Raw genomic sequence first — 27,376 nt, 5'->3', positions numbered from 1 at the left:
GCCATCCTCCACTGCCTTCTCGGGCCACAGCAGAGAGCTGGACTGGAAGAGGAGCAACCAGGACTAGAACCTGGAGCCCATATGAGATGCTGGCGCCACAGGCGGAGGATTAACCAAGTGAGCCACGGCACTGGCCCCATGATTTGGCAAATTTCATAAAAATTCTTTAAAATGTCACAACACAGAAGACAAATCTTTGGAAATAAATGTCAGACAAAAAAAAAAGGAAAAAGAAAAATGAGAAAAACTAAAAACAGTGTTTGAGGTTTATGGGATACTATCAAACAATTAAACATCCATGTCTTAAGAGTTCCTGAAGGTATGGAAAGACAGGATGGATTAGAAGACCAATTTAGAGGCCGGCGCCACGGCTCACTAGGCTAATCCTCTGCCTGCAGCACCAGCACCCCGGGTTCTAGTCCCAGTTGGGGGGGAAGAAGAAGAAGAAGGAGGAGGAGAAGGAGGAGAAGGAGGAGAAGGAGGAGAAGGAGGAGAAGGAGGAGAAGGAGACCCATTTAGAATCCAAGATGGCTAAATAGGGTAAGATATGCTGATTTTGACCATGGGAAGATAACAGAAGAAAAATGGGGAGGAACAGCATTCTCAGGGGACAGCTAGCAAGAAATTTTCAGTGGAAATTCTACAGAAAGAAGAGAGACATTGTGGAGCAGTGGGGAGAATACAATCATGCAGGAGCAAGCAGAACACCACTGGCTGGTGGCTGAAAGAGCTGCCATCTTGCTGGAACGAGGGAAGAGGAGCCTGTGGCACTGCCTGAGGGAGAACCTTGTGGACCACCCTGACTTTGAGTCCAGCCTGCAGCACTAGCAGGGGCAGGGTGCCCACCTAACCCCATGAAGGGAAAGCACATTGCTTTTTTTCCCATCCTCCCACAAGGGTGCTCAGTGACTAGCAGGGAGGAGGTGCCATCCCCTATATAGGTGATTCTGTGGTGCCATGAAATTTAAAATAATTTGGGAAAAGGATTTTTAAGCAAGAGTTATCTCTCAGTTTTTAATTATCAATGTAGCTAACTAAAAATGAGGAAGTAATGCCCTTAACCATTTATAATGTCTAGTATTTCCCTGAAAGATCATTTTGTGGCAATAAAGTTACTTGACATGTCCAATCTCATTTCAGAATAAAAAGCTAGCACCTTTTTAAAATCTCAGATTGCTTGCTTGAAGATCTAAGTAATATTGTGGAAAAACATTCCTTTTAGAAAAATATTTTCCCAATTTTGGTTTTAGAAATCTAGGCTTTGCCTGTGAAGAACAATGGGATGGTTTTTAGACACTGTTTATGGAATGTATTTGAAGGATTGATGCTAGAACCTTTATATATCTGGTAGTATGTCTAACTTTCATTTCTTTACTGTTTGCAGTTAATGTTCATGTTCTGCTATGCAATCATTTATATGCATGTTTCTTTATTTTTTTTAAATTTTGCTGGAAGTATAGTTTAAATAACAAAAAGCCTATTTAAAACTGCAGCAGTAATTTGCAGTTTTAGAAAAGAGGAAAGTTGTGGGGTTAAAATTTGTATTTTTTTTCTTATAGAAGCTTTTAAAAAGGTATTTTTGTATGTTTTTTAACAGATATTGTGTACAACCTTTAAAACATCAATGTTTGGATTAAAATAAGACCCAGCTTATCTTCTGCTTGCTGTAAATTAAGCAAACATGCTGTATTAAAAATGAAATGAAGGGGGAAAAAAGCCCAAGCCTACAGTGCCAGCATCCCATATGAGCACTGGTTCAAGTCCTGGCTGCTCCATTTCTGATCCAGCTCCCAATTAATGTGCAACCTGGGAAAGCAGCAGAGGATGGCCTAAGTCCTTGGGCCCTGCAAGCATGTGGGAGAACTAGAGGAAGCTCCTGACTCCTGGATTTGGCCAGTACCAACCCAGTTGTTGTGGCCATTTAGGGAGTAAACCAGTGAATGGAAGACCTCTTCCTCTCTATCTCCACCTCTCTCTGTAATTCTACCTTTCAAATAAATAAAACAAATTTTTAAAGAATACATAGTAGAAAACCTCAACAACAGATGCAGTGAGGTAGAAGAAAGAATATCTGAACTAGAAGATAAATCCTTGGAAATATGAGTTTGACAAAAGCAAAAGAAAAAATGAAAAAGAAAAGAAAAAGAAGAAAAATCAGAAAGATCAAAAATAGTATTTGATATTTATGGAATATTATCATGTGACCAAACATACGTGCCTTAGGAGTTACTGAAGTTGTAGAAAGATAGAATGGATTAGAACGCCTATTTAGTGAAATAATAGCAGAAAACTTCCCTAATTTGGAGAAAGATAAAGACACACAAGTACAGGAAGCACATGGTACTCCTAATAGATATGATCAGAAAAGATCTCCACCATAACACATTGTAATTAAACTCTCCACAGTAAAATATAAAGAAAATATTCTAAAACATACACAAGAGAAATGCCAGATTACCATCAAATGATCTCCAATTGGATTGACAACTGATTTCTCATCAGAAACTCTGCATGCTAAGAGAGAATGGAAAGAAATATTCCAAGTCATAAAACAAAAAAAATTGCCAACCCAAAATACTGTACCCAGCAAAGCTCTCATTTATAAATGAAGAATAAACAGTTTCCAAATAAAACAGAATTTTGAAAGAATTTTTTACCATTTGTCCTGCCTTACAAATGATACTGAAGGATGTGCTACCCACAGAAACAAAAAGATAGCATCATGAAAGAATATTAGGTAAGAAATTCTCCTGGTGAAAATACAAAAGAAACCCAAAACAACAAAAGGGATATTTATGGAAGAAATAGCAGAACCAAGCCATTACTTATCAATAATAACCTTGAATATAAACGGTTTAAATTATCCATTAAAAGATACAGGCCAGCTGAATGAGTTAACAAACAAGACCCATCTGAATGCTGCTTACAGGAAATACACCTCACCAACAAACATACACACAGACTGAAAGTGAAAGGATGGAAAAAGATATTCCATGCTAAAAAAAAAGCTAAAAAAAAAAAGCAGAATCAGCCATATTAATATTAAACAAGGGGCCAGTGCTATGGCACAGTGGATTAACACCTTGGCCCAAAGTGCCAGCATCCCATATGGGTGCCAGTTTGAAACCCAGCTGCTCCTCTTCCAATCCAGCTCTCTGCGATGGCCTGGGAAAGAAGTAGAAGATGGCTCAAGTCCTTGGGCCCCTGCACCTGTGTGGGAGACCTGGAGGAAGCTCCTGACTCCTGGCTCCTGGCTTCAGATTGGCGCAGCTCTGGCCATTGCAGCCAACTGGGTAGTGAAGCATCAGATGGAAGACCTCTCTCTCTGTCTGCCTCTCCTCTCTCTGTGTAGCTCTGACTTTCAAGTAAATAAATAAATCTTTTTAAAAAATCAAACAAAATAGACTTTAACACAAAAATTGTTAAAAGAGACAAAAAAGGGTATTATGTAATGATTAAGGGATCAATTCAACAGGAAGATATAACTATAATATATGTATATGTACCCAATATTATGTCACCTGGCTATTTAAAACACATGTTAATGGATCTAAAGGGAGACATAGCCTCTAATACAATAACATTGGGAGACTTCAACACCCCACTTTCATCAATGAACAGATCAACTAAACAAAAATATCAATCAAGAAACAATAGAACTAATTGACACTATGAGACAAATAAACCTGATTGACATCTACAGAACATTTCATCCCACAACTGCAGAATACACATTCTTTTCATCAGTGCATGGAACTTTCTCAAGGATAAACCGTATGTTAGGCCATAAAGCAAATCTCAACAAATTAAAAAAATTGAAACCATACCATATATCTTTTCTGACCACAATAGAATGAAGTTGGAAATTAACAATTTAAAAAATTCTGGGCCGGCGCCACGGCTCACTAGGCTAATCCTCCGCCTTGCGGCGCCGGCACAACAGGTTCTAGTCCTGGTCGGGGCAACGGATTCTGTCCCGGTTGCCCCTCTTCCAGGCCAGCTCTCTGCTGTGGCCAGGGAGTGCAGTGGAGGATGGCCCAAGTACTTGGGCCCTGCACCCCATGGGAGACCAGGAGAAGTACCTGGCTCCTGCCATCGGATCAGCGTGGTGTGCCGGCTGCAGTGCGCCAGCTGCGGCAGCCATTGGAGGGTGAACCAATGGCAAAGGAAGACCTTTGTCTCTGTCTCTCTCTCTCACTGTCCACTCTGCCTGTCGAAAAATAAAAAAATAAATAAATAAAATAAAAAAAATTCTGGAAAACATGCAAACACATGGAGATTGAACAACATGCTCCAGAGTGAACAGTGACTCACAGAAGAAATTAAAAGAAAAATTTAAAAAATTCTAGAAATGGATGAAGATGACAACACAACATACTAAAACTCATGGGCTACAGAAAAATCATTGTTACAAGGGAAGTTTATAGCAATTAGTGCCTATATGAAGAAATTAGAAAGCCATCAAATAAATTATTTGACAATGCATCTCAAGGACATAGAAAATAAGAAAGAACCAAACACAGATTTTGTAGGAGGAAATAAATAATAAATATTATAGAACAAAATAAACAAAATTGAAACCAAAAAAACAAAAAAGATCTATGAAATGAAGAACTGATTTTTTGAAAAAATAGACAGAATTGATATACCATTAGTCCAAATAACCAAAAATAGAGAAGACCCAAGTAAACAAAATTCAGAGATGAAAAAGGAGATGTTACCATGGATACCACAGAAATAAAAAGAATCATCAGGAATTACTATAAACAACTATATGGCAGCAAATTGGAAAATTTAGAATAAATGCATAGATTTCTGGACACATACAATCTACCAAAATTGAGCCATGAACACATGGAAAACCTAAGTAGAACAATAACCAAGACAGATTAAATCAATAATAAAGAAGCTTCCAACAATTAAAAAAAAAAAAAAAAGCCCAGGGTGGCTTCACCACTGAATTTTACTGAACTTTTAAAGAAAAAGGAAGCATTATTCTTCTCAAACTATTAAAAATAATTGAAAGGGAGGGAAACCTCCCAAACTCCTTCTATGAGGTCAACAAGGTCAACATCACCTTAATCCCAAAACCAGAGAAAAATATAACAAAGAAAGAGAACTGAATCACCCTAATGAACATAGATGCAAAAATTCCCAACAAAATACTAGCTAACAGAATCCAACAACATATCAGAATAATCATTCATCCAGACCAAGTGGGATTTATCCCTGGTATGCAGGGAATGCAGGGATGGTTCAACGTTTACAAATCAATCAATGTGATACACCACATTAACAAACTGCAGAAGAAAAACCATATGATTATATCAATAGATGCAGAGAAAGCACTTCATCAAATATAATACCCTTTCATGATGAAATTCTTAAGCAAATTGGGTGTAGAAGGAACATTCCTCAACACAGTCAAAGCAATATATGACAAACCCAGTGCCAGCATCATGTTGAATGGGGAAGAGCTAGAAGCATTTCCATGAAGATCCAGAACCAGACAAGAATGCCCACTCACCATTATTGTTCAATATAGACCTGAAAGTTTTAGCTAAAGCCATTAGACAAGAAAAAAGAAATCAAACGGACACAAATTGGAAAGGAGGAAGTTAAATTATCCCTGTTTGTAGATGATACGATCCTACACAGAGAGGAACTAAAAGACTCCACTAAGTGATTTTTGGAACTTATAGGAGAGTTTAGCAAATTAGAATACAAAATCAACATTCAATAACCAATGGCCCTCAATAACCAATGTCATGGCTGAGAAAGAACTTGTAAGGTCAGTCCCATTCACAATAGCTACAAAAAATTTAGATACCTTGGGATAAATTTAACCAAGGACGTGAATGATCTCTACAATGAAAATCACAAACCATTAAAAAAAGATGATACCAAAAAATGGGAAAATCTTTCATGTTCATAGATTGCAATTATTAATATCATCAAAACGTCCATATACTCAAAACAATTTATAGATTCAATGTGATCTCAATTAAAATACCAATGACATTCTTCTCAGATCTGGAAAAAAAAGATCCTAAAATTCTTATGGAATCACATGAGGCCCCAATTAGCTAAAGCAACCCTAAACAATAAAAATAAAGCTGGAGACATCATAATACCTGATTTCAAGACATATTACATGGTAGTTATAATCAAAACAGTTCAGTACTGGCACAAGAATAGACATGTTGACCAATGGAACATAGACCCCAGAAATTAATCCACACATCTATAACCAACTAATCTTTGACATGAGAGCTAAAATCATTCTCTGTGGAAAGGACAGTCCCTTCAACTAATCCTGTTGGGAAAATTGTATCTCTGTATGCCGAAATATGAAACAATACCCCTACTTTACACTTTATACAAAAATCATCTAACAATGAATTGGGTATCTAAATTTAAGACCTGAAGCCATCAAACTGCTGGAATAAAACAAAGAGTACACACTGCAAAACATTGGCATAAGTAAACACTTACTGGATAAGGCCCCAGAAGCATAGACAATAAAGGCAAAAATAGACAATGGGACACATCAAGCTAAGGAAACATTCAACAGAGGCAACAATCAGAATGGGGGAAAATATTTTCAAATTATACATGTGATAAAGGATTAATACCCAGAATACATAAGGAGCTCAAGAAACTCAACAACAACACAACAAGCAATCCACTTAAGCAATGGGCTAAGGATATAAAGGCATTTTTCAAAGGATGAAATACAAATGGCCAACAGACAGATGAAAAGACGCTCAGGATCACTAGCCATCAGGAAAATGAAAATAAAAACCACAATGAGATTTTACCTCACCCCAGTTACAATGGTCATCATCCATAAATAAAAAAATAACAAATGCTGGTGGGCATGTGGGGAAATAAGTGCACGTACACACTGTTGGTGGGGAACCTAAGCTAGTATAGCCATTAGGGAAGACGGTATGGCAATTCCTCAGAAATCTGAAACAGATCTACCACATGACCTAGCTATTCCACTCCTGGGAATTTACCTAAAGGAAATGAAATCAGCTATGAGAGAGTTATCTGTACCCTCATACTTTTAGCTGCTCAATTTACAATAGTTAAAATATGGGATCAACTCATATATCCATCAATAATGACTAGATAAACAAATTATGGTATATATATATATACACAGTGGAATACTATAACAAAGAAGAATGAAATACTCTCTCTCACAACAAAAATGGATGTAGCTGGAAACATTATGTTTAGTAAAATAACCCAGTCCCAAAATACAAATTTTGTATGTTTTCCCTGATTTGTGGTAATTAAAATACAGAGTACAAAAAAATTGTAAGGTATATGAGCAAAATTGACATTTGGAGATTTGATTATTGTTTATAACCTTTGTCTATACTCTTGAACAATGGTTTTTCTATATACTACTTGTTGAATTCTTTATTTACTGGAGGGTTAAGCTTGTGATTAAAAATTGAAAGTATGTCTTCATAAATTTTTTTTATTTTTTTTTTATTTTTTGACAGAGTGGACAGTGAGAGAGAGAGAGAAAGGTCTTCCTTTTGCCGTTGGTTCACCCTCCAATGGCCGCCACAGCCGGCGCGCTGCGGCCGGCGCACTGCGCTGTTCCGAAGGCAGGAGCCAGGTACTTATCCTGGTCTCCCATGGGGTGCAGGGCCCAAGTACTTGGGTCATCCTCCACTGCACTCCCGGGCCATGGCAGAGAGCTGGCCTGGAAGAGGGGCAACCGGGATAGAATCTGACACCCTGACCGGGACTAGAACCCTGTGTGCCTGCGCCACTAGGCGGAGGATTAGCCTATTGAGTCGCGGCACCGGCCCATAAATTTTTTTTAAAGATTTATTTATTTGAATGTCAGAGTTAACACAGAGAGAGAAGGAAAGGTAGAGAGAGAAAGAGGTCTTCCATCTGCTGGTTCACTCCCTAATTGGACTCAATGGCCAGAGCTGCGCCAATCCAAAGCCAGAAGCCGGGAGCTTCTTGCAGGTCTCCCATGCAGGTACAGGGGCCCAAGGATTTGGGCCATCTTCTACTGCTTTCCCAGGCCATAGCAGAGAGCTGGATCAGAAGTGTAGCAGCCAGTACTCAAACCAGTGCCCATGTAGGGTGCCAGAACTGCAGGCTGGGGCTTTACCTACTATACCATAGCGCCAGCCCCCATAAAAATTAAAACTAAGGAGGAGGAAGGTGGGCATGAAGGATTGAAGGTGTGCAGGTGAGAATTATCATTATGCTCTTAAAACTGCATATATGAGGCCGGCACTGTGGCACAGTGGGTTAACGCCCTTTAATTTATTTGAAATCCAGAGAAATAGAGATATTTCCCACCCACTAACTCACTCCCCAGAAGCCTGTAGTAGCTGGTGCTGGGCTGAAGTCAGGAGCTTATAATTCAATCTCCATCTTTCACATGGGTGGCAGGAATCAAAGTGTTTGAATCATCATCTGCTGCCTCCCAAGGTGCACATTGCAGGAAGCTGGAATGGAAAATGGGGCTAAGACTCAAACATAGGCATCTGATGTGGGATGTGGAGATCCCAAGTGCTGTATTAACTGCTGTGCCAAATGCCTGCCCCTCCCATGTCTTTTCAACCCAATAATACAGCTTCTGAAAATTCATTCTGAGAAAGAAGCTATTGATAGAATCAAAGATTTGTATACCAAGTGTGTTTGTCACAGCTCCATCCAAGGAGGCAGAATCCCTAATTGTTCCAGGTTCTTGGGTCTCTAAATGGTCTACTGTAAACTTGGGTGGCAATCTAGAGAGCATTTTAGGCACAGAGTCAAAAACTTTGGGGTCAGATCCTTGCTTTGACTTTCTCTCTCCTGTCTGACTCTAGAAAATTGCTTTTTGGAGATAAACTAGCACAACATAAAAGACACTTTAAGATCATGGACTTTGCAGTTCAATTGTCAAATAACAACACCATTATTTTCTAGCAAATTGAACTTGGGTAAGTCAATGAACTTCAGTTGTCTCATCAGTAAAATGAGGATAGTAATTGTTCCTACCATGTAAACTTATTTTGAAAATTATCTGACTTATCATCTGTAAAGCTGGTTTGTTATGGAGCAGGCATTTGGTTAAGATGCTGCTACTGACACATACATCCCATATTGGAGTTCCTAGGTTCAAGTCCTGCCCACTCCTTATTCCTGCTAATGCTCACTCTGAGAGGTAGCAGTAATGGATCAAGTACATGAGTCCCTGCCAGATGGGAGAACTAGATTGAGTTCCAGGCTCCTGGCTTCAACCTGGCTCAGCTGCAGCTGTTGCAGGCCTTTAAAGAGTGAATCAGGCCGGCGCCGTGGCTCACTAGGCTAATCCTCCGCCTAGCGGCACCGGCACACCGGGTTCTAGTCCCGGTTGGGGCGCCGGATTCTGTCCCGGTTGCCCCTCTTCCAGGCCAGCTCTCTGCTGTGGCCAGGGAGTGCAGTGGAGGATGGCCCAAGTGCTTGGGCCCTGCACCCCATGGGAGACCAGGAAAAGCACCTGGCTCCTGGCTCCTGCCATCGGATCAGCGCGGTGCGCCGGCCACAGCGCGCCGGCCGCGGCGGCCATTGGAGGGTGAACCAATGGCAAAGGAAGACCTTTGTCTCTGTCTCTCTCTCTCACTGTCCACTCTGCCTGTCAAAAAAAAAAAAAAAAAAAAAAAGAGTGAATCAGCAGATGGGAAATCAATCTCTCTCTCTCTCTCTCTCTCTCTCTTTGTTTCAAACAAATTAAATAAATTTGACAAATATTCTGACAGGCTAATCAGTGGTTGGCACTCAGCAAGTGTTGTCTATAGAAAACATTAAATCTGCACCATAAGGATAATATCCCTCTTTCAAGAGACTGACGGGAGATAATACATTTGAGTATCACATAAACTACCACATGTTACACAAATATCTTGCCATTATTAGTGACATAGTTGAAAGTAAATGTCAGTAATCTTAGAACCCTATGAAAAAAAAACTTTCACCTAGAAATCAGATGCAAGTGTGATTATAAATTTAGTGGACAGAGCAAATGGAAATGTAAGTATTTATTAGAGGGAGAAAGGTCAGAGCACTTGAGAGGGCTGATGAGACACAACTGTAGAATCATAAAAAGCCTCAGGAAATGGAGGTTCCCAGAACCTCACCAAAGGTAGGAAACCAACTGGGCTTAAAATAGAAGGACTGGTGGGAAATCTTGAAATGAAATAGGAAGATGAGCCCTTTCCCTCCTCATCACCCTTCCTTACAATCTTGCCCCTCACCTCCTCTGACAGAAGAATTGAAATTTGCTCTCCCAAGTGGCTGAACCAGGTAGGCTTCTGTCTTAGGGATACCAGACACACTGAGGATCCCAGTGAGCGGCCACACTAAGGATAAAGGTACGGGGGCAGAATGAGGTGAAAGTGCACAAATGGAACAGTGAGACACAGCTCCCACACTTTTCCTACTTGGATCTCAGAGAACTGGGGGTGACGGGAAAGTAGAAGTTCCCAAGAGAAATTGGCAAATAATAGCAAAAACTCAAATTAAGACAATTAGAGTGTTGCAGTATTCATGTGTTATTTCAAGTTATCCAGATATATACCCCTCAAAATAGCCAAAATGTTTCCAAAGCAGTTGCTGTAGTTTGGGTGTCTGTATCTCTCCAAAATTCCTATGGTGAAATCTAATCTCCAATGTGTTGGTTTTAAGTGGAGGGGTCTTTGGGACATGAGGGTCATTAGGGCAGGGACACATGGGAGAATTAGATTGAGTTCCAGTCTCCTGGCTTCAGCCTGGCTCAGGTGGCTGGGATTCGTGTGCTTCTAGTCAGAGCTAGAAGGTGCTGTCCACAATTCAAACTCCAAATCTGCTGCTGCCTTGATCTTAGACTTCTCAACCTCCAGAACTGCACAATGAATTGATATTGTTTCTATATCACCCTGCCTAGGGCATTTCAGCCTGGACAGACTGAAACAGTGGTTCTCTCTGAGGGGAGGGAATCAGACTAGGAGGAACAGAAGAAAGGACAGCTTCATTTCACTATAAACTTAATCATAGTATTTGACTATTTTAATCTATATATGTGCATCATTTTATAAAAATGTAAACATTCATTTTGAAAAAATCTATATAGCAGAACTGCTGCAATAAGTAGGAACGAGTTTTAAAATGGCACGACAAAATAATCCTAATTTAAAATGATCTACATGAACAGTTGTTCCTTTTATAATCAAGAAAATAAAATACATACTAAAAATACTAGTATGGGGTGGGCAGTTAGATTAGCAACTGAGATGCCCACGTCTTGTATTAGAGTCCCTGGTTCAACTCCCAGCTCTGACTCTGGACACTCAAGTAGTTGAGTCCCTGACAACCCACATGAGAGACCTGGCTTGATTTCCTAGCTCCTACCTTTGGCCTGGGCCAGCACCAGCTATTGAAAGCATTTGGAGAGTAAACCATTAGATAAGAATTTGCTTAGAGTCCATTTTAAAAGTATAGTTACTGGGGGCCGGAACTGTGGCACAGTGGGTAAAGCCGCTGCCTATGGTGCTGGCATCCCATATGGGTGCTGGTTCAAGTCCCAGCTGCTCCTCTTCTGATCTACCTCTCTGCTATGACCTGGAAAGCAGTGGAAGATGGCCCAAGTCCTTGGGCCCCTGCACCTGCATGGGAAACCTGGAGGAAGTTCTTGCCTCCTGGTTTCAGATCAGCAAAGCTCCAGCCGTTGCAGCCAGTTGGTGAGTAAATCAGCAGATGGAAGATCTCTCTCTCTCTCTCTCTCTCTGTGCCTCTCCTCTCTGTGTAACTCTGGCTTTCAAATAAATAAATATATAAATTTTTTTAAAAGTATAATTACTCAGGATGGAAGCATCTGTTAATGTAAAGTCAAATTGAAGTTTGAGTTATATAAGAGGTTCTCTGAAAAATTATTTGACTAAAATGAAGACCTTCAAAAACACACATCTGAGGTTGGGGTGAAAATAGCTTAAGGATGGGCCAAGAGTAAGCTGTGCTGCAGCTTGAGTTTTCTTTTTCTTTCTTTTTGTTTTTTAAAAGATTTATTTATTTATTTGAAAGAGTTACACTCACACAGAGAGAGAGAGAGAGAGAGAGAATCTTTCATCCACTGGTTCATTCCCCAGATGACTGCAACAGCCAGAGCTGTGCCGATCCAAAGCCAGGAGCCAGGAGTTCTTCCTGGTCTCCCATGTGGGTGCAGGTGCCCAAGGACTTGGGCCATCTTCTACTGCTTTCCCAGGCCACAACAGAGAGCTGGATCAGAAGTGGAGCAGCCGAGACTCTAACCGGTGCTCATATGGGATGCCAGGACTGCAGGTGGCAGCTTTACCTACTATGCCACAGCAACGGCCCCCAACCGCTTGGGTTTTCAATGTCTGTTGCATTCTCAGGTATCTCTGTGTTTTGGATTTCAATAGTTGACATCAGTAACTCACAGATGTGGTCTGACAACATATAATGTAATATTCTCACAGGGAGGGGAATTATACTCCATGTTCTCATCACAGCAAAATATGCCACTTACATAGAAAACTATATAAGTGTTTGGAATCCTTTCAAAGCTATCTTATAGGCACCACTGTGAGATGCAAGAAATTCTGGAGTTAAAGAAAAAACTCTGAATGTGCTCTAACTCTAGCACCCACTAACCGTGATTTGGGTGAAGTTCCTTATATCTCTGAGCCTTGGTGTCCCTCTGTACAAAGGGAACGATAGCACTGACCTCCCAGGGTTATTGTTGAAACAAAACAATGCAGGAAATCTCTACAAATTGCTGTACGACTACAGGAACATTCTTCAAAGCTCCTCTGTAAATATTAGATTTGAGAACCAAAAAGCTAATGGTAAATAACAGATTTTTTTAAAGATTTTATTTATTTATTTTAGAGGTAGAGTTAAAGACAGTGAAAGCGAGAGACAGAGAGAAAATTCTTCCACCCGCTGGTTCACTCCTCAAATGGCTGGAGTGGCACCACAGGTGGAGGGTTAACCTACTGCACCACAGCGCTGGCCCCAACAGATTTTAAAAAATTAAAATTCCACTAGAGAGATACATTTCAACTTCAGGTGTATTTGAAGGCAAATATTACCATCACTAGGTGCTGGTGCTGACTCGTATGTTGACGTACTTATAACAGCCTTATGTGTTTCAGCTGATGACTATTTCACTGTGATTTAAGTAATGGAGGATTTTCATGGAAATTTAGGAAAACACAGAACATGTGAAGTAGCCTAATTCCACCTCACAAAGTCTTTATAAGTTTGTCATATATTTCCTCCAGTTAGCCTTTTAATTCTTTCACTCCTCTCTCTCTCTCTCAAAAGAGTTAAATTATATCATTAATACATCTCCAAATATAGCTCCTAACAGATAATTTTAATGATCAAAAAAGTTCCATTAGACAGCTGTGCAGCAATTTATCATCTTCCTATATTTAGTTTGTTTCCAACTTTTCAGTATGGCAATTCGGCTGTGTTCAATAAGTGCATGCATAAATGGGTATATTCTGAATTATAATTGCCTATTTACTCCTCTGTTTCCTCCACCAAACAATTAGCTTTATAAAGGATTATTACTTTTTCGCCATTGTTTCATATTGCCTAGCATTTTGTCAGGCACATAACATCTATCTATCTGTAACTATGTGGTGGGTGTGAATGGACAAAGGGAAGAATGACTGAATGCTGGTATTTCCCACATAGAACTCAAAGGATTTTGCAGAAGAGACTAACAAGATGATATAAACTTCGTGGAGGTTCTTCGTGTATTTCTTATTTTATTATCTTTTACTCAGCATTATCACAAATCAGAGCAACAAGAAAGACATTTGAGAGGGTGAGCACTTGGTATAGCAGTTGAGACCCCCCTCAGGAAGCCTGCATCCAGTATCAGAGTGCCTAGGTTCAAGTCCTGCGTCTGCTCTGGATTCCAGCTTCTTGCAGAGTTTGGGTCCCTACTGCCCATTTGGGAGACAAAGATTGAGTTCCAGTCCCCTGGTTTCAGTGTGTCCCAGCCTAACTTTTGTAGCATTTGAGGAGTGAGCCAGAGAATGGCAGATTAGTCTGTCTGTCTGTCTCTCTCTCTCTCTCCCCACCCCCACCTTTCAAATAAATTTAAAACAATTTTTTAAATACAGAAGTAAAGGGAAATATGTGTTTTTTTTTTTTTTTGACAGGCAGAGTGGACAATAAGAGAGAGAGAGAGAGAGAGAGAGAGAGAGAGAGAAAGGTCTTCCTTTTGCCGTTGGTTCACCCTCCAATGGCCGCCGCAGCCAGCGCGCTGTGGCCGGCGCACCACGCTGATCCGATGGCAGGAGCCAGGTACTTATCCTGGTCTCCCATGGGGTGCAGGGCCCAAGTACTTGGGTCATCCTCCACCGCACTCCCTGGCCACAGCAGAGAGCTGGACTGGAAGAGGGGCAACCGGGACAGAATTTGGTGCCCCGACCGGGACTAGAACCGGGTTTGCTGGCGTCGCAAGGCAGAGGATTAGCCTAGTGAGCCACGGCGCCGGCTGGGAAATATGTTTTTAAATAGCATTGAATCCAAAACAACTTGGCATTGTTGTACTAGCAATGTATTTTGCAATTTTTCCTATTTTGTTGAATGCTATAGCGGAAGAATGAGGACAATAAGCAAAAATCTTAAACTGTGGATTCAGTTTAGAAGTAACATAATTGGTTTGACTCACAAGAAGACAAAAGTTTGGGATTTATTTAAATGTACAGAAGTAAGTGAGTCGGGGATGGGCACTTGGCCTGGTGGTTAAGTCACCAGTTGGGATGCCCACACCCCATTGTGGAGTGCCTGAGTTAGAGCCTGGGTTAGGCTCTGGATTCCAGCTTCCTGCTAATATGCACCCTGGGAGGCGCCAAGTGATGGCTCAAGTCGTTGTGCCTCTGATAGCTATATGGGAGGCCTGGATTGAGTTCCTTGTTCTTGAGCTCCTGGCTGTTGGGGACATTTGAAAAGTGACCTAGCAAATGGGAGCTCTCCTCTTTCTCTGCCTCCAAATAGAAATAAACAAACAAGCAAATAGAAAAGTTAAAAGAAAGGCATTTGAGAGCCAAGTGATTTATTGGTGGGGAAGCATAGGATGTTATAGTTGAGTGCTTGGAACCCTTTGTCAGCCTCAGCAAGACAAACCTTTCATCTAAAAATTTCTCTGCTGGCAGTGCAATTGCTATTTCAAAACAGGAAGGAAAAAGAGAAACAGGATGGCTGTGGGGAGGGGAAATAGCAGGAGGAAAACATGCTTCTCATTTTCTACTTGAAGTATGGGTTAAAAACACACAAAGAAAATATCTAGAAAGAAATGCAGCCTTGGCCGGCGCCAAGGCTCAATAGGCTAATCCTCTGCCTGCGGCACTGGCACCCCAGGTTCTAGTCCTGGTTGGGGCACTGGATTCTGTCCTGGTTGCTCCTCTTCCAGCCCAGCTCTCTGCTGTGGCCCGGGAGTGCAGTGGAGGATGGCCCAAGTGCTTGGGCCCTGCACCCCATGGGAGAGCAGGATAAGCACCTGGCTCCTGGCTTCGGATCAGCGCGGTGCACCAGCCGTGGCGCGCTGGCCGCAGTGGCCATTTTGGGGGGTGAACCAATGGAAAAAGGAAGACCTTTCTCTCTGTCTCTCTCTCTCACTGTCCACTCTGCCTGTCAAAAAAAAAAAAAAATTAAAAAGAAAGAAAGAAGGAAAGAGAGAGAGAGAGAAAGAAATGCAGCCTTGACACTTCCTGTGTATACCTAAGTGCTGTGCTTGAGTCCAAGGAAAACTTCTATTTGCTAAAATCTGAATGTGCTGTGCTGTTGCAGAGTAGCACATCAAAACCACACTAGAGGTGAGAAAGCCTCAGACTGTGTGTGCTATCAGAGAAGTGCTACATTTGGATAATTGCTGGTGTTAAAGGATACAAAGAAACCTGTCAGGAGATGGAAATTTCAGATCTTGTTTTGAGGGATGGTTACACGGAGGTATATAATTGTGCAAACTCTTCAACTGAATATTTAGGATCCTGCAATTTCCTGGATGCAAGTTACGCTTCAATTTAAAAATTATTAAATAACAAGATGTTTTTCTGATTACAAAAGTAGCATACATCCATTCTAGAAATTTTAGAAAATATAGATAAGCACAAAGAAGAAAATAAAAATTCCCAGGATTCTTACCACCCAGAGAAAATCACTTTCAACGGTTAGGTTGTTGCTATTTGGGCTTTTATTAGCCTGCCTGCCCAGACTCCAAAAAAGTAATAGTTATTATAACATGGACACAGCCAATAGTGATCTAACCATTTAAACAAAATTAGCCCCCACCCAAACACCCTGCAGCTTAACATTCGCTTCCATCCCCACCCACCTGTCAGTGCGCTTTCCAGGAAACCCTTCCCTGAGTGTTGAATGTAAACATGCACAAATTGACTTTAAAGTGCTTTGTGTGTTTTTAAAAACAAGACATGGTTGCCAGCGCCACGGCTCACTTGGCTAATCCTCCGCCTGCGGCGCCGGCACCCCGGGTTCTAGTCCCGGTTGGGGTGCCAGATTCTAGTCCTCATTGCTCCTCTTCCAGTCCAGCTCTCTGCTGTGGCCCGGGAGTGCAGTGGAGGATGGCCCAAGTGCCTGGGTCCCTGCACCCGCATGGGAGACCAGGAGAAGGCACCTGGCTCCTGGCTTTGGATCGGCGCAGCGCCAGCTGTGGTGGCCATTTGGGGAGTGAACCAACGGGAGGAAGACCTTTCTCTGTCTCTCTCTCACACTAACTCTGCCTGTCTAAATAAATAAATAAATAAATAAAAACAAGACATGGTTCCATGAAGGCAGTGAGCATGGAGAGTTGGGAAACTACTGTGTCCCATAAAAGCCATTGGCAAGTGAAAAGTCAGACCAGAGGACATCTACTAAGGGAAAATGCATGGTGACAATGATAGGCACTTCAAAAGACAACGATCTGAGGGTCAAAGATGAAAAGATGCCCTCTAGGAAATAATGAAGTCCTTGAATTGTTTGTCACATGTTATGGCAGTACTATAAAAGTCAGACATAAAATAGTAAGGAATGTTGTAGCATACTGTCATGCAACTGTGTCCAAAAGAAAAAGGCAAAATATCAGTTTAAAAATTAATTCTTGACTATTTATTTTCTACAACTGAGCTTCTCAAATGTTAGAAATGTGCAGAAGGGGCTGCCATTGTGGTGCTGCGTGCTGGCTGTGTGCCTGCCAACCTGACATCCCATCTGAGCGCCAGGTCGAGTTCCAGCTACTCCACTTCCAATCCAGTTCCCTGCTAATGTGCCTGGGAAGACAGAAGGTGATGATCTATGTCCCTGGGTCCCTGTCACCCACATGGGAGATCCTGATGGAGTCCCAGGCTCTTGGCTTCGGCCTGGCCCAGCTCTAACTATTGCAACCATTTGGGGTGTGAACCAGTGAATGGAAAATGTCGATATCTTTCTCTTTCCCCTCCCCCCTGTAACTCTGCCTTTCAAATGAATTAATAAACTTATCTCTCTTTTTTAAAGATTTTATTTATTTATTCAAGAGGCAGAGTTATAGAGAGAGGTACAGATAGAAATGTCTTCCATTTGCTGGTTCACTCCCCAGATGGCCCCAACAGCCAGAGCTGAGCCGGTCTGAAGCCAGAAGATTCTTCCAGGTCTCTCACGTGGGCACAGTGACCCATGCACTTGGGCCATCCTCCACTGATTTCCCAGGCCACAGCAGAGAGCTGGATCAGAAGTGGAGCAGACAGGCCTCAGATCAGCACCCACATAGGGTGCCAGCACTGCAGGTGGTGGCTTTACCCACTACACAGAAGCACCAGTCCCCATAAATCTTTCTAAAAACATGCACAGGATTCTCCTAGAACTGTTTTAAAATGGGGGTTCTGATTCACTTAGGTCTGAGCAGAAACCCCAGATTCTGCATTTCTAACACCCTCTCAGAAATGCCAATGCTGTTAGTCTTGGAGGCTTGCTTTGAGTAACAAGAATGTCAAATTGTCTTCAGAAGATTCACTTTAAATGGCTGTTATCCAATACTCATCATCTTTGAGTACTGAGAAACACCTGCTTATCTTTCCAGCTATTTCCAACTTAACTGTTCTAGAATAGATGTTTCTCAAACTGTAAACAGAATTACCTAAAGGGCACGTTCAGCCCCACCTGCACCTTTTCTCACTGGTATATATGGGGTGGAATCAGAAGCCTCATCTTTCCAATTAGGTCTCAGCTGATGCCTCCTGCTGCTGGTACTAGGGCCATGCTATATGAATCACCAGTTTAGAATGATTACAAATGATGTCAAGAGAGTTGCTTACAACATGTGGATTATACATTCTGATAGTAGCATTTGCACCACAAAGGGGGATATAGAAATTAAACAGGGCATATGAACAAGCCTCAAACATTTAACAGTCTGCATGTTCCTGGTATTGACTGATCTCAGTGATCCAGCCCAAGTTCCACTTTATGTTATATATGTATGTCAATGATCTCCAACTGTTTTAATTGCAGAAGTATTTTATTAATAACATTATATTACTTTTTACAGTGTAATTCTGTTCATAAAGAAGGCAATAAGACTACATATCTTACATCTGCTTAAATTATCAGTTTCTTTTCTTTTGGCACAGCAAATAAAGGATTCCTCCCTTGGGGCTGCTGATGTGGCACAGTGGGTTAAGCCACTACCTAAAACACTGGCATCCCACAGTGGAGCACAGATTCAAGTCCTGGCTGCTCTACTTCTGACTCAGCTCCTGCTAATGTACCCGGGAAAGCAGCAGATTATGGGCCAAGTATTTGGGCCCCTGGCAGGCATGGGGAAGACCCAGATGGAGTTCAAAGCTCCTGGCTTCAGCCTGGTCTAGCCCCAGCCATCACAGCCATTTATATAGTATTTGAGCAGTGAACCAGCAGACAGAAAATCTCTCTCTCTCTCTCTCTACCTCTCTGTCACTCTGCCTTTCAAATAAATACACCTTTAAAAACAAAAACACTAAAAGCAGAGTATTCTATTATTTTTGTTTTTGTGTTTGCATTGTTACTACATGCAAATACCAACTGTCCACCACACAGTTTCATTGCAGGGACTCTTTTAGGCAATCCTCTCATTTTGAGAGGATTACTTAGCAACAAAGCAGATAATACAACCTGTAATCTCCAGACCTGCAGTATAATGCGACAGGCAAAAAACAAAAAATGAAAGGCTGCACTACCAACCCCTTCCCTTCGAGCAACTTCCACTTAGGCTACCGCAAGCCTTCCTTCGATCACTCCTAATATTTTCATTCAGTTGACAGTGCAGTAATCTACTTAATCTTCAGCCAGCACAGAGGAGTATTACCGTGAGGGGCTGCAGCAGATGCCCTGGGAACAAGCAGGGTTTGTTGTGATCAACAATCTGATTTTAGAGCCAGATGTTCTAGTTCAGAGCCTAATTCCACCCCTTCCTGAAAGTTCTGTGGTCTCGAGCAGATGACTGGAACCCCTGAGCCCCACTCTCTTCATCTGTGAAATTGGAATCCTAATAGTACGTATTTTACAGTTTCATGGTGAAATTCAAATACGTTAATAAGCATAAAGCACTTAAAGCAGTTCTTGGCACACTGCAAATGCAATAAATATTAGCTGTTTTATTATGCCCTGAGCACTGAATTGAAAGCCTGAAGAGCTGAGTTTAAGTGCTGGCTACATTAGTAATTAGTTTTATGACTTCACACAAGCATTTAAGCTCTCAGACCTTCAGCTGCAGAACAGGGTTAACAATACCTACCCTGCCACAGGACAGAGCTGTGATCTCAAAGCAGTATGTGTAATTGCACTTTAAAAAACATAAAAATACCCTAACATTTTTTTTAACTGGCAGAGTGAACAGTGAGAGAGAGACAGAGAGAAAGGTCTTCCTTTTCCGTTGGTTCACCCCCCAAATGGCCGCTACAGCCGGTGCACTGCGCCGATCCAAAGCCAGGAGCCAGGTGCTTCCTCCTGGTCCCCCATGTGGGTGCAGGGCCCAGGCACTTGGGCCATCCTCCACTCCTTCCTGGGCCACAGCAGAGAGCTGGACTGAAAGAGGGGCAACCGAGACAGACTCCGACGTCCCGACTGGGACTAGAACCTGGAGTGCTGGCACCGAAGACGGAGGATTAGCCTAGTGAGCCACGGCGCTGGCCTCTTTTTAACTTTTATATGTCATAAAATAGCCTTCTTTTGACTTTAAAAAATGTAATTACCTTTCTTAGCACAAAACAGGCATCAGACTGAATCTGGCCTGAGAGACCACAGTATGCTACCCCTGATATAGCAAAATACTTATCATATAGTAGACAATACCAGTGGGACTGGTGTTGAGGCATAGCAGGTAAAGCCATTATCTGTGATGCCAGCATCCCATACAGGTGCCAGTACGAAGCTTGGCTCCTCCACTTCCAACCCAGATCCCTGCTGATGGCCTGGGAAAAGCAGCTGAAAATAGCCCAAGTGCTTGGGTCCCTGCCACCCATGTGGGAGACCCAGAATGAGTCCCTGGCTCCTGACTTTGGCCTGGCCCAGCCTCCACCATTATGGCTATCTGGGGAGTAAACAAGTAGATGGAAGATCTCTCCCTCCATCTGTGTAATTCCGCCTTTCAAATAAGTAAATTAAAAAAAATCAGTCTTCATTGCCTTTGAAAAATGATAATACCAGCTAATACTAGGATTTAAAGCTGACTTATAAACAATAAAAGTCATTAGATACAATCTTCCAGCAACTTCTCATTCCCACCATGCCTTAAAGACTGCTCATGATAGTCCCACCATCATGCCATCATGCCTCCCCGTCTTCTCCCTGTCCCTGGGATGTGATTATCCAGGTTTGTGGACTTAACACCATTGAAAACATTGCGTTGGACTCATCAAATCTTTTAGCTATGTCAGATGCTAATGCCGTGTTTTTCAATAAAAATGCTGTTTCTTTAATAAAAAGTATTACTCATTCTAAAATTTTCAGACAATAGAGAAATGTGGAAATAATCAGGAGGATGGCCCACAATTCTATTGTTTAGCTCAGTTCCTGCTCCATTATGCTTTCTATCTCCCCACTCTGAAAACTGTCTTTTTTACTTACTTATTTATTTTGAAAGGCAGAGTGAAAAAGAGAGGAGAGACAGGGAGAATGAAAGAGATCTTGCATCTACTTGTTCACTCCCCAAATGGCTGCAATCTCCAGAGCCGGGCCAGGCCAAAGCCAGGAACCTGGAAATCCATGGCTTTCCCAGGCATTTGGGTAGGAAGCTGATTGGGAAATGGAGCAGCTGGGACTAAACCAATATCCACATGGTCTTGCAGACAGTGGCTTTACCTGTGGTGCCAAAACACCGTTGCCCCTGCCTTATAGTTAAGTAATGGTTCTTTCTTTGCCATCTGTTCACAATTACATCATTTTCTGGTTCCAAACAGAGTTAAAAAACAGAACCTGCAATTGTTTTTGCTATCCTTACCTTCAGCTGATTCTATGCTTTTTCTTCCTTGTGTGCTTGGTTGTGCAGGCCTCTTTCTATCATCAGCATACATCTCAATAAAGCCCATTCTCTTCAGCGGTTCTTCCTTGTATTTTCTTCCACATCTGCTTTCTATGTGACTGTAATTTCTTATAACCTATGTTTTCCTTAGCCACCCTCATCTGAGGATAAAATGGAACCATATTAACAGTGGCTAATTGTATTTTATTTATCGGTTTTGCCTCAAACTCTATTGTGGACTTCCAGGTTTCCAGTTAGAAACCTTGAGTAAAATTTCTTAATTTTCAAAGGATGGCAATGTATAAAAATAGTTACATTCTGTGCAGGTCTATGCACCAGAGAGAGAGAGAGAGAGAGACAGAGGAGAGTTAAAATCATAGATTAAATTGCTCATCCCAGAAAGTCTTGCTTATAAAGCTGGCTGTTGGTCTGCATCTGGGAACTTGGTTTGCAGGAAGGTTCTCACCGTGCCCAGAACTGATAAGAGCGACTTACTGTGCCTAAACCATTTGCACAAACAGTATGTTTATATTGAGCACCAGCCTTCTTTATGGAATCTGGAATTTGGGCATGTGTCTGGTAGAGGATGTGCACATGACCAATCCCCAGTGAGGCACTGAGCCACTAATAAGCTTCTTGGCTGGCAACATTTCCCACATGCCATCACAACTAATTGCTGGGACAATTGAGCACATTCTGTGTGACTCTATGGGACAGAACCCTTGACAGTTTGTACCTGCTTCACCCTGGACTTTGCCCTACTTGAATTTTCCTTTGCTGTGTGTCCTTTTGTCATAATAAATAGTAACCCTAAGTACTATTGCATGCCAAGTCCTAAGTCCCCCTAGTGAACCTGTGACCCATAACACAACGCCGAACAGAACATATCCTTGAGTCAAATCCAAGCACAGACTATTACCTTTCAGTCTCTGAACTAAGAATTGGTCATGAGCAGGACAGACATGACCCACAAACTGAGGATCTTAAAGTAAATCATCTCATTTAATCCTTGTAACAATCCAGCAAAATGAAGGTTTTTGTAATCCATTATATAGATGTATAGAGAACCAAAGCTTGCATAGTCGGATCACCTGTGGAAAACATGGAAGTCGAACACAGCTAAATCCATTTTATTTCCATATTGCCTCCATATGAAATTGTTTCCCTTCTTACATTAAAATTTCAGAATCACTTCATTTATTTTCTTTGCAAACCATTTACATTTTCAGAACTAAAAGTAGTATCACTTCTCTTCCTTGTAACATCTGCTTTCCCTTAATCTATTCCAATCTTCCCTTCCTATCAGCCATGAATGAGATTTTCTGAGTCAATAGGAAGAGAAAGGAAATGAAAGTGGAAATGGGCACAAGAAAGGGAGCCCAGCAGCAGAGCCCGCCTCCACTAGGATGGTAAGTTGTGGAGAACGCAGGGCGAACCCAGGCTGGGGTCCACAGCCAAGTGGGGATGGGACAGCCACTGTCCCCGTGATTTCAAGTACTACTGTACTGTACCGCAGTCAGAGGAACAGAAGGAACAATGGGATCCGAGGCAAGATCTCTAGTCTATCTGGGGATAGTGGCACAGTTCGGGTATCAGGATAGAAGGATGAGAAATGTACAGGAAGGTTGTCAAGGCCCTCAATGGAGTCTAAGGCAGAACTATCTTCTCTCTATTTTCTTTTTAAAGATTTGTTTTTATTTATTTGAAAGACAGAGTTACTGAGAGAGGTAGAGGTACAGAGGTACAGAGAGAGAAGTCTTCCGTCTGCTGGTTCATTCCCCAAATGGCTGCAACGGCCGGAGCTGAGCCGATCTGAAGCCAGGAGCCAGGAGCTTCCTCTGGGTCTCCCACACAGGTGCAGGGACCCAAGGACTTGAGTCATCTTCTACTGCTTTCCCAGGCCATAGCAGAGAGCTGGATCAGAAGTGGAGCAGCCAGGATTAGAACCGGTGCCCATAAGGGATGCCAATGCTTCAAGCCAGGGCTTTAACCCACTACACCACAGCGCCAGCCCCAGAACTATATTCTCAAGAAAAAGTAGCATAAAAACCTTGAAGCTGGGTAAAAGATCCACTCTGAGACCTAAATTCTCAGATCAAAAGTTAAGAAGGGGGCCAGCGCTGTGGTGTAGTGGGTAAAGCCGCCTCCTGCAGTGCCAGCATCCTATATGAGCACCAGTTCAAGACTCGGCTGCTCCACTTCCGATCTAGCTCTCCGCTATGCCCCGGGAAAGCAGTGGAAGTGGCTCAAGTTCTTGGGGCCCTGCAACTGCGTGGGAGACCTGGAAGAAGCTCCTGGCTCCTGGCTTTGGATTGGTGCACCTCCGACTGTTGCGGCCAGTTGGGAAGTAAGCCAGTGGATGGAAGACCCTCCCCCACCCCGTCTCTCTCTCTCTCTCTCTCTCTCTCTCTCTCTCTCTCTGCTCCTTCTCTCTGTGTAACTCTTATTTTCAATTAAATAAATAAATCTTTTAAAAAAAGTTAGGAAGGGAAAATGGAACTTGGTGGCTACGTAAATATGCCCAGAATTACCCTCTGGTACACCAAATGTCAAGCTAAGAACACCAAGTCTAATTCTAGCCTCTTTAGCATTTTGCCCAGCTTGTGTGACCTACCAGGTGATGATGAAAATGAACTCATGAAGTTGAAGTCTTTATCACCCGTGTCTGGGCAGAGCTGATCACGGTTGAGATTGAAACTTCTTACCAAAGGAATAAACCAAAGCATGTTCAGCTTTGCAATATTTATTGTGGTTTTGGATTTGTCTGACCAAATCGAAAGACTAAGTGAATTAGGGATGAGCATTTGGCACAGCCGTCCTTACCAGAGTGCCTGGGATTGAGCCTGGGTTCCGCTTCCAATTCTAGCTTCCTGCAAATGTGCTCCATGGGAGGCAGCTGCTAATGATTCAAGCATCTGGGTCCTTGCCATCCATGTAGGAAATCCAGATCAGTTCCTTTCTCCTGGAACATTGGCCTGGCCTACCCCAAACACTTTGCAAGCATTTGGGGAGTAAACCAGGGGATGGATCTCTTTTTGTTTCTCTGTGTGTGCTTCTGTTTCTGCATCTCTACCTTTCAAATAAATCAATAAATAAAGTTTTTATAAAGACTAAAGAACATATACATAAACTTTAAGGATGAGAGGAAGAGGGGGAGGGATGAAAGGAGGAAGGGAGGAAGGGAATATCACTCTATTCTCTATATTCTTAAACTGTGTCTATGAACCATATGGAACTTGTTAAAAACTAAATATTTTTTAAAAATAATAAATGTTGAAAAATATTAGGATCAAATAAATAAATAAATTATACTAGAAAAGATACTATTTCAATGAACTGGTGAGGTTATACAATTTTAAAAGTACTTTATTATCAGGCTGGCACTGTGGCACAGCACGTTAATCCTCCACCTGCAGTGCCGGCATCCCATATGGGCGCCGGTTCTAGTCTCAGCTGCTCCTCTTCCCAACCAGCTCTCTGCTATGGGCTGGGAAAACAGTAGCAGATGGCCCAAGCAGTGCAGCTCTGGCCAATGTGGCCATTTGAAGAGTGAACCAGCAGATGGAAAACCTTTCTCTCTGTCTCTCCCTATCTCTGTAACTCTATCTCTCAAATAAATAAATTAAAAATATTTTTAAAAGTATCTTATTATTCTTATACCAACCTACTTAATGAATATTTTAATGCTAGGTAGTCTGAGTTATAAACATCAGGTTTGTGAACATCTTATCCAATTACACATCCACAAATATCTGTTCAGTTCCTACTACCAGGGCCTCATGATTGCTGTGCAGTCATAATGACCAACACTTGTGGAACACTTAGTCTGCAATCTGCAGGGATGTACTTATGTTCATTAATGTGTTATTGCTTACAATGACCTCTGAGGTAGGCATTACTGTTAAATCTACTTTTCAGAGAGAATTCCAAGACACAGACAGCATCATCACAATTCTTAGCTGTGCTTAGAAGTGTCCCTTACTTCAAGCAATGAACAATTTAGAAACAGAGCTGAAGCTCAAATATAAATCATTAGTTGTGATGCCTCCCATAGCTTCCCCCAAAGGTGACTTTGATTCTGGATGTCTGTTTCTGCCCTTTGTTCTATTTGGCATCCAAATTACTCTAGTGCCACCTGTTGACCAGCATGGGGAACTATCTGATCCCATACTTTCCCGATAATATTTCTAGTAGGATTCTGTCCTACTTCCAGTTTCATTTTCTGCTTTATTTTTTAAAATATTTATTTGAGAGCTGGTGCTGTGGTATAGTGGGTAAAGCCTCCGCCTGTAGCACCGGCATCTCATATGGGTGCTGGTTCAAGTCCCGGCTGCTCCACTTCTGATCCAGCTCTCTGCTGTGGCCTGGGAAAGCAGTGGAAGATGGCTCAAGTCCTTGGGCCCCTGCACCCGGATGGGAGACCCAGAAGGAACTCCTGGCTCCAGGTTCAGATCAGCTCAATTCCGACCATTGCGGCCAACTGGGGAGTGAACCAGCAGATGAAAGACCTCTCTCTCTGCCTCTCCTCTCTGTGTAAATTTCAAATAAATAAAAATCTTTAAAAAGTTATTTGAATTATTTGAAAAGGAAAGCTACAGACAAAGAGACAGAAATCTTCAACCCTCTGGTTCACTACCCAAATGGCCAGAATGGCCAGGACTGGACTAGGCCAATGCCAGGAGCCTGAACTTTGAGTCTCCAATGTGAGTGCAGGGGCCCAAGGACTTGGGCCATCTTCCACTGCTTTCCTAGGCCATAGCAGGGAGCTGGATCAGAAGTGGAGCAGCCGGGACTCAAATTGGCACTAATATGGGATGCTGGTGTCACAGGCAGTGGCTTAACCTACTGCACCACAATGCCAGTCCCTTATTTCCAATGTTAAAATATATATTTTATACTCTTTAAAATTCAAACATATAATTTATATTTGAGAAATAAATGGCCCATGAGATTGATGTATGGGTGAACACTTATTCTAAGAAATGTAGTTCAACTTTACACATTTCCAGGCATCACTAGACAAGGGTATTACAAAACAGAAATATGGCTAGCTCTACTACAATTTGAATAAGAGAAAAGAGAGCTATCAATAAACATCTAAAAGTAATGAGTTCACCATTCCCTTAAAATATGAATATACAATTGTTACAAAGTAGCAGTAAAATTTTATGAAATTTAATTTTATGTCAATCTGCTATTACATAGGGCATAACACTCTCACAAAGCTTTTTGGGGACTACAGTCCATGATTAGCTACAAAAAAATGGTCAGCTATCTGAAAAATAATTATTAGATGAACTGGACATCATTTCACTTACAGAAATCTGCCAAAGAAGTACTAAAGTTTTGGACCTTGACTTGTATACTTTAATTATTATACCCTTTTTTATACATTGAGAAATGACATGCACTCTAGTTTGCCAAAAAAGAAAAGTGCTTGCTATCCCTGTCACATAGTAAGGTGAACACCAGAACTACAAGGGGAGAGGGTGTAAACGAAATGTTATGGGGAAAGTTGTCACCTTGAACAGACAAAGAATGAATTATGAAACCCCCTGTTGTCATAGATGTACATGATCTTCATAAAACATTATATAGAAGGCATTTCAATTATCCCCAGCCCAGAAATGTCACATACTTTTTCATTCAATCTAATACTTCTGGATTCCTACTGAAAGGGGCTACATTAACAGCATGGAATAGTAGCTTACTGAAAGGAAACTCTTGAAGAAAAGTAGGGGAGGGTCATGGAAATGAACAAGTTACATAGAACACTCTTGACTCGTAGTAAATACATTTTCACAGCTCACAGTAATACAAAGCATAGTCAGTTGCAGAATTAATTCATATTACTTAAATATCAGATCATAATTTCAGATA

At 41.8% G+C, this 27,376-nt stretch overlaps 1 long non-coding RNA gene across 1 annotated transcript; it reads right to left on the bottom strand.

Annotated features, from left to right (window-relative positions):
* Nucleotides 1–21,481: 21,481 nt before the first annotated feature.
* On the bottom strand, nt 21,482–24,323 carry LOC149123542 (uncharacterized). The gene is made up of 3 exons (XR_016216187.1): nt 24,111–24,323; nt 22,416–22,587; nt 21,482–21,657 (listed from the first exon to the last, which is right to left on the bottom strand). It is a non-coding gene; the product is annotated as an uncharacterized LOC149123542 (long non-coding RNA).
* Nucleotides 24,324–27,376: the final 3,053 nt, after the last annotated feature.

The sequence above is a fragment of the Oryctolagus cuniculus genome, chromosome 11 (assembly GCF_051225735.1).
Source record: "Oryctolagus cuniculus isolate XC-2025 breed Fujian yellow rabbit chromosome 11, ASM5122573v1, whole genome shotgun sequence".
Taxonomy (NCBI): Eukaryota; Metazoa; Chordata; class Mammalia; order Lagomorpha; family Leporidae; genus Oryctolagus; species Oryctolagus cuniculus.
The sequence above is the reverse complement of the archived record's forward strand: the minus strand, read 5'-3'. Positions and strand labels throughout refer to the sequence as shown.